The sequence below is a fragment of the Eumetopias jubatus genome, unplaced genomic scaffold (assembly GCF_037043125.1).
Source record: "Eumetopias jubatus isolate StellerSeaLion01/CBP00866 unplaced genomic scaffold, mEumJub1_p1.0 scaffold_17, whole genome shotgun sequence".
NCBI lineage: Eukaryota > Metazoa > Chordata > Mammalia > Carnivora > Otariidae > Eumetopias > Eumetopias jubatus.
In genome coordinates, this window is record NW_028274823.1 from 29,866,748 (window position 1) to 29,875,609 (window position 8,862).

The window sequence follows — 8,862 nt, forward strand, 5'->3', positions numbered from 1 at the left end:
CGTGTTATCATTGATGTGTGAAGACTGTACTAAGAACGATTACAAGATGGAAAGCAGTCAGGAAACCTGGATCCTGGCCTTCCCTCTGCTGGTCTTATGTAAAATGATCTCTCCTAAATCTCTTCCTAATGGTCTCCAAATATCTCTTTTTAATGGTTCAAGGTGTGTACACTAAATTTGTTACATAGAGATAATTCAGTTGGAGAGAATGTTTGATCAGAATGACCTGGCAAAAAATATGCTGTATCATTTTTATTTAGTAGGCAAATGTTGATTAATAAATGATTACATTAAATAACTTTGAAAAATCTGCAAAAGTTCAATGTTCAAGATAAGCAAAGAGTCATATACTTTCAGTTAATGATTACAGATAAACTTAAGAAAGGTTTTCTTTCTTGTGCAATACCTTAAAATAGATATCGGGATTTAAGTGGCAACAGTAAAAAGATTGCTTTTTCCTTCATATTTTAAAATGTGGCCTAGCAATTTATGTTCCTACAGCAAAAACTAAAAACTATAATTATAAAGTAATAAGATAATTACTCCCCAATTCTCCTACCAAAGATAATCTGTATATTTTTGTACTGCTAAAACAAAAAAATCTTTTTAGAATAACCAGAGACCAAATAGGATGTACAGATGACTAAATTAGCACTAATTTTTAAAATAGCGTCATTTATTTATTTATTTATTTATTTTAAAGATTTTATTTATTTATTTGAGAGAGAGAGAATGAGAAATAGAGAGCACGAGAGGGAAGAGGGTCAGAGGGAGAGGCAGACTCCCCGCTGAGCAGGGAGCCCGATGCGGGACTCGATCCCGGGACTCCAGGATCATGACCTGAGCCGAAGGCAGTCGCTTAACCAACTGAGCCACCCAGGCGCCCAATAGCGTCATTTATTTTAAACCTATACTCCTTTTAATTAAAACCTGAAATATAGTGAAACTCTTCTGGAAGAATAAACAAATTGCAAATAGATTTAAATAATGAATGAACTCATTGAATTAGACTTAAAGCCTCCCCAAAATAGAGTCAACTACTAAAAAGTTTCACATAGTTTTAAAAAAGAGTATATACTTAAAAAAATAGAAGTTATTGATGATACAGAATAATGTAAACTCAAAGGATACTCTTTTAACTTTTGACAAACTAGAGAGAAATAGGATGAATTGTTTAATGTTTTTTGGACAGCAGCATATTAGTATAGAAAAGAAGTAAATAATTTAGGTCTTTATTTCGTATCATCTCATAATATATATATTTTTTTCTTTTTTTAAAGTTAAATTCAATTAGCCCACATATAGTACATCATTAGTTTTTGGTGTAGTGTTCAATTAGTTGTCATAACATATATTCTTGATAGGTCATAAAACAACAGGAGAAAGTGGACTGGCATAAAAAAATAGACAGTAGAGAGAAAAATACTCTTCTGAGTCCTGGGGTGGGGGGAAAGTGATACTGAACATAGAGAAATGTTTATATCACTTTTTTTTAATTTTCAAGAGAATTTTATAAAACAAATATTAATATGAAAGCAACCAAACAGGAAATACATCTGACAAAAATAAGTTGGGGGCAACATAAATAGTAATTATCACACAGAAAAGCACATAACTTTACCAGCAATTAAATACAAGTAAATTATAAAAATTTCTCAAGTATACACAAGAAATTGTTAATAGTTGATGATTTCAGGGGAACTTGAGGAAGGAAGGAAACAAGTGAAAATATGTATAAGATGTTGAATTCTGTAGAACACTGGCTCCCTGAAAATAGCACAAAAGCAATTTGTTGATCAAAAGAAACCGTGCACATATTGCAATGAGCATTGGGTGTTATATGCCAACAATGAAATCATGGAACACTGTATCAAAAACAAATGATGTACTGTATGGTGACTAACATAACATAGTAAAAAGAAACTGTTGATAAGACAAATCTGAATTTATTCTTATCAAGTAAGAAAGTACTGCCTTCACATATGTTGGCCTTTTTAATATGAAGTTGTTTATTTTTTTAAAAGATTTTATTTATTTATTTGACAGAGAGAGACACAGCGAGAGAGGGAACACAAGCAGGGGGAGTGGGAGAGGAAGAATCAGGCCTCCCACGGAGCAGGGAGCCCAATGCGGGGCTCGATCCCAGGGCCCCGGGATAATGACCTGAGCTGAAGGCAGACGCTTAACGACTGAGCCACCCAGGTGCCCCAATATGAAGTTGTGTAAATTCATAATACCAAATGCATTCTTATAATTTATGGTTGGACTATTATTATTGCCAGTTTTGTGAATTGAGAGCATGAAGATGGCCAAATTAGTGAGCCCAAGAAAATTTGCTGGATAAATACCTTTAAGCCTACTGTAAGACTGTAAAATGCATTTCTCTCTGTTGACATACGTCCACACATACATGTAGCAATTTTGGGAGAATGCTTTTATTTGCACTTGGCTTTTTGGCTTACTGTTTGGGGACATGTTTGATAGGACCTACCAAGTGGTTTTTACAAAAAGAGTTTGAGGAGGCTCACATTGTATTTAAAATAAAAATGTAAAATTTTAATCATATAATGTCAACTTTACATTCTTTTACTGTGGAGGCTGCATGTATAGAGCAGGAGTTACAGTGCTGGGCATATGGATAGAAGCTAAATAAATAAAATGTGCTATTCCCATAAACAGTTGACATGGGAGACAACTGTTTCCCTTTCATCTGTAAAAACGGAAGGGCTATATCTTTGGCATCATGTGAGCGGACACTTGTGAGTGGGTTAAAAGATCTCCAAATAGGATGACTTTATAAATGCCCTATCTTCACAGAAACAATAACGGACTTCTTCAAGGTATGTAAACACAGAGAGAAATGATATACATAAAATATAACAAGATAAATTATGAGTGAAGAAAAGAAGAATAGAGAAAGATGAAACAGAGGACAAGCCCATTGCACAAAATTCATTTAATATTATCTTGTCAATTTGCTACAGGTGGGATGCAAATTTAATTCTGAAGTTCCTACATGTCAATTAAAGGAGAAAAATGTACGCAGTAACTGTATTAACTACAACTCTTTTGTTTACAAGTGATAGATCCAAATCAAACTGGTATTTTTTTAAAAAGGAAATGTATTTGCTCATTTAATAGAAAAGACCGTGAATGGAACTATCTTTAGGCACAGATGGTCCAGAGAGTCAATGTCCATAGGACATTTACCTCTGTGTTAGTTTCATTCTCGAGTAGGCTCTTTTTACTTGCTGGCAAACATGACTACAAAAGCTCTAGGCTTACAGGGTTGTTATGGCCAGTAATCCTAAAGTAAGGAGAGTATCTCTTTTCTGAGAGCTCCAGAAAAAAATCCTTGGTAGGATTCTGAGTGGTACTCTTTGTGTTATGTTCTCTCTGGATCAATCATGTGGACAAAAGAATGAGGCTTTCTACCTGGCTAGCCCGGGTCATGTGCCTTCTCCCACCGGCAGGGGAAGCGAAACTATATGACTGACAATCCCACCTTTCCAGGGCAGCTTCAGAAAGGAAGAGTTAGGCAGACAAGAAAATAATGTCTTGATAGTGACATGATTCCATATACATAAAATATAAATTATTTGTTTAGAAGCCCAGCTACTTATCAGAATAACACTTAAAGGAAAAAAAGTCTCCTCTCAGGCCTCAATAACACACCCCTATAAATATTTTATACAACTGTTTTCTATTACAGCTCCAATATAGACCAGTGGCATAATGCCAACATGGTTTGATTTTAAAAAAAAATTCTATGAGGGATCAGAGCAGTGCAATCCAAATATACAATTTTTGTACTTTTATCCAAGGATGAAACTTAGCATCTATACAGGAAGATGGAATGTGTATTCCTCAGATGTCTTAGCCACAACTTTTGGTGGCAGGGTACAGGAATCCATTCAAACTAGTGTAGCCAGTTTATCAAGATGCAAATGAAACAGAAAACAAATAAGAAACAATATTGTGCTTCCACTGTTGTCCCCAACCATGCTGTATAAAACCTCCTTCCCTGCCCTTGACCACAGCTCAGGCAAATTCTATAGCTTTTTGGTCTTCCTCAGGCACTAAAAGGTTTAAGCTAATCTAATTTAAAACTCATTTTTTAAAAACAGCTTTATTGAGTTATAAATTATACGTAATTCACCCACTTAAAGTGTGCAATTCAATGGTTTTTGGCATATTCACGGATTTGTGCAAACCTCACTATAATCAATTTTGGAACATTATTATCACCCACAAAACAATCTCACATTCATTTTATTTTTATTTTTATTTTTTTTTTAGGAATAACTGTTTTCATTTTAATATATTTGAAGAACAAATCAGAGGAAATAATTCAGTGTCTCACATTCATTTTAAAGCCACTCTCTTTTCTTGGCTCAATGACTTCAGTGACTGCCAGGAAGAGAAGTGTCATTCCTTTTATCATTTTTCCTTGTTATTCAATTCCTTGCCATCTAATTTCCAGGATTGGGGCAGGGATGTGAGGACTGAAGAAAAGAGGCAAAGGTTATTTTACTGAGCTGGTAGAATGACTGAACTTTCCCAGTTTGCTTGGCACTGAGGAGTTTCCCAGGCTATGGGACTTTTCAATGCTAAAATTGGAAAATTCCAAGCCACCCTATGAGCTGCTACTCTAGTTCACTCTTGCTGAATCAACGGCTAACCATCACACTTTGTTACAGCTGCTTTCCAGGTAGTCCAGCTCTTCCTTGAGGCACACTGGAGACCTCCAAACTGCGATTCCTAACATAGGTTGTACACTCTGGATGACCTCTTCCCATCTCAAATCCTGTCTTTCAGTAGTATACTCTCCCACTGCTAGTAATATTGTTTGTCCACTGGATTAGTTTGATAACCACCAGATAGCTCCATTATAACATTAAGTTCCTACTTTTATGAGTAGCAAACAATCTATAGGATATTCAGCTCCTACTCAACCTTTCACCTGATGGTTTTAGTACTGGTGGTCTTGAACTGATTTGTCATTAAGGGTTGTAAAATGGTTATTCTCTAATTCTAGAAGATGAATGATGGTGCTAATGAACACTTGGATACAGATTTTTGTGTGAACATGTTTTCAATTCTCTTGGGTATATACCCATGCATAGAATTGCTGTGACATATGGAAACTCTACGCTGAACATGTCGAGAAACCCCCAAGACTATTTTACAAAGCAGCTTCAGCATTTTGCATTCCCACCAGCAGTGTGTGAAAGTTCTAGTTGCTTCACATACTTGCCAACACTTGGTATGGTCAGTCTTTTCCATTATAGTCATTCTAGTGGGTGTAAAGTTGTATCTCATTGGGGTTTTGATTTGCATTTCCCTAATGACTAATGACGTTGAACATCTTGTCATGTACTTGTTGGTCAACTGTATACCTTCTTTGGTGAAATGTCTATACAGATCCTTTGCCCATTTTAAAATTGAATTGTCTTATTGTTGAACTATAAGTATTTTTTTATATTCTGGAGGTAAGCCCTCTATCACATATGATTTGCAAACATTTTCTCCCATTCTGTGGGTCAGTTTCAATTTCTTGTTATCCTTTGAGCCTAAGTTTCCAATTTTTATAAAGTCCAATTTACCCATTTTTTTTATGTCATTTGTGCTTTTGAGGTCATATCTAAAGCTTTGCCTAACCCAAGGTCACAAAGATTTACTCTTGTTTCTTTCTCAGAGTTTTATGTTTTAGTTCTTTTACTTAGGTCTATGATCCATTTGAGTTAATTTTGGTACTTGATGTGAAGTAAGGTCCAACTTCATTCTTTTGCATGTGGATATCCAGTTGTCCTAGCACCGTTTGTTAAAAAGACCTTTCTTTCCCCAGTGAATTGTTTTGGCACCCTTGTCAAGAATCAATTGACTCATTTCTGGACTCTGAATTCTATTGCATTGAGTTATATATTCATCTTTATGGCTGTACCACATTATCTTAATTACTGTAGCTTTGCAGTAAGTTTTAAAATGTGGGTCTTCCAACTTTGTTCTTCTTTTACAAGATTGATTACTCTGGGTCTCTTATATTTTCGGATAACTTTTAGGGTCAGCTTGTTGTTTTCTGAAAAATAAAACAAAAAAACAAAAAACAAAAAACAACAACAAAAAGAAAACCACAGTTGGGGTTTTGAGAGATTGCACTGAATTATTGACTAATTGGAGAGTATTGCTATCTTAACAATATTGTCTTCCAATTTTTTTTTTTTAAGATTTTTTTATTTGACAGAGAGAGACACAGCGAGAGAGGGAACACAAGCAGGGGAAGTGGGAGAGGGAGAAGCAGGCTTCCCGTGGAGCAGGGAGCCCGATACGGGTCTTGATCCCAGGACCCTGGGATCATGACCGGAGCCTAAGGCAGACGCTTAACGACTGAGCCACCCAGGCACCCCTTGTCTTCCAATTTTTAATATAGGATGTCTTTTTTTTTTTTTTTTTTTTAGATAGGGAGCGGGGAGGGAGGGGAAGAGGGGAGAGGGAGAGAGAATCTTAAGCAGGCTCCACACCCAGCGCAAAGACCATCTTGGGACTTGATCTCACAACGCTGAGATCCTAACCTGAGCTGAAATCAAGAGTTGGACATGGGTGCCTGGGTGGCTCAGTTGGTTAAGCGTCTGCCTTCAGCTCAGGTCATGATCCTGAAGTCCTGGGATCGAGTCCCGCATCGGGCTCCCCGCTCAGTGGGAAGCCTGCTTCTCCCTCTCCCGCTGCCCCCTCTTGTGCGTGCTCTCTCATTCTCTCTTTCAAATAAATAAAATCTTAAAAAAAAAATTGGACATTTAATTGACTGAGCCACGCAGGCACCCTGGAATGTCTTTTATTTGTTAGGTCTGTTTAAATTTCTTTCAACAATGCTTTGTAGTTTTTAGTGTACAGTCTAACACTTCTTTAAATTTATTCCTAAGCATTTTCTTTTTTGATAATACTATTATAAATGAAATTGTTTTCTTAATTACATTTTAAGATTGTTAATTGCTGGTGTATAGCAATACATCTGATTTTGTATATTGACTTTATATCCTGCAAACTTGCTGAATTCATTTAACTTTTTGTGTTTGTATTCCTTAGAATTGTCTATATACAAGATCATGTCACTAAAAATAGAAAGTGTTTTCTCTTCCTGTCCAATCTGGATGCTTTTCATTTCTTTTTCTTGCCTAATAGACCTCACTAGAACCTTTAGCACAACGTTGAATAGGAATGGTGAAAGTGGACATCTTGTCTTATTTCTTAAGTAAAATATTAAGTATGATGTTAGTTGTGTGTTTTTGTTTTGTTACACTCTTTATCAGGGTGAGTAAGTTTCCTCTATTCCAAGTTTGTTGAGTGTTTTTATGAAAAGATGTAGGATTTTGTCAAATGCTTTTTCTGTGTTGGGTAGATTGTGTGACTTTTATGGCTTATTCTATCAATATGGTGTTTGACTTTTGGATGTTAAACGAGCAATTGCATTCCTAGTGTAAGTCCTACTTGCTCATAGTGTATAATGACTTTTATGTTGCTGGATTCAGTTTACAGAACAAAGTGAAGAATGGATCTGGAGGGGTAAACCAAAAATACCCAGCATAGTTACCAAAGATAGTATAGTCAGGACTGACAATCCAGCACTCTTTTTCCACTAGCAAGGTAATCAATACTATGAGTATACAATTTGATGTGTGCAATGAGAAATATATAAAAATATAAAGACATGGTCCCTTAGCCTCAAAATACTTATAACACTGTTGAGAAGAAACTTATACATATGAAATAATCAGTAAATATTTAAAAACAGGACTAAAGTGTAGAAAAATAAAATCAAGGTAGGAATTACCTTATGCTTCTTTTATATTCATGTAGTAGAAGGCAAAGTGTTAGCTTCAATACTCAATGCCTAGCTTCCTGGGAAGGGCTTTTAAACTATCAAAGACTGATACTAGAAACCTAAATTAGAAGAAAAGAACTAACACTTAATGGGTACTCACTATGTATTTGGTGTTTGAATATATCGTTTAACCAGGAACCATGGTTTAGTTATTATTCCTGACTTACAAATGAGGGGATTAAAGTTGAAATAATTAAGTCAACTTTCTCATGCTTAAGCTGGAACTTGGATATCCCAGGTGTGTCTTATTTGCCCAGGAGTATTGCTCTCTGTACCACATCTATACGCCAGAAACATCTTAAAGCAGAAGACCAGAAGGCTAGTAGCCTAGCATTCAAGTCTCATAAACAACATTAATTTTGTTAAAGTTTGAGCTTCATACTACCTCTCATGTCCCTAGTTAATCTGTATTTTAAAAAGAGATGATAACATGGCTTGCTGTTGTCTTTGGAAGATCATACAGTGAAGTCCAAGCATGGGGTAGGGTTGGGCCAAAACACTAAATATGATTATATGTGTGTATATATGTGATACTTACATTTCTGTATCTATATTTCAAGTCAATAATGAAAACTATTTTTTGAAATATTTATTATCATCACTAACAGTCTGAACAAGCAAGAAAAGAAACAACTGAGGTTATTGTTAGTTTTTAAATTTTTCATAAATTACTCAGTAAATATTCTAAACTAGCTTTCTAAGTTGGCAAGCTCTTTACATTATGCTTCAATTACTCCCATAAAATAGAAATAACAGTTCTATTACCAGAGTGTTATTAATATAAAATGAGATTATAAATATGAAAGTGATAGATAAAGCTAGTGATTAACTTGACAATTTGGGACCTGCTCACAGGAAAAGCATCTTTCATCACTAGAATCCATTTTCCCTATCTGTGGCCTCAGTTGAAAGAAACAGCTATTTTGCTAACATCTATTACCTCTCCAATTTTTACTATAGGTCTTTGTAAATTGTTATATGAA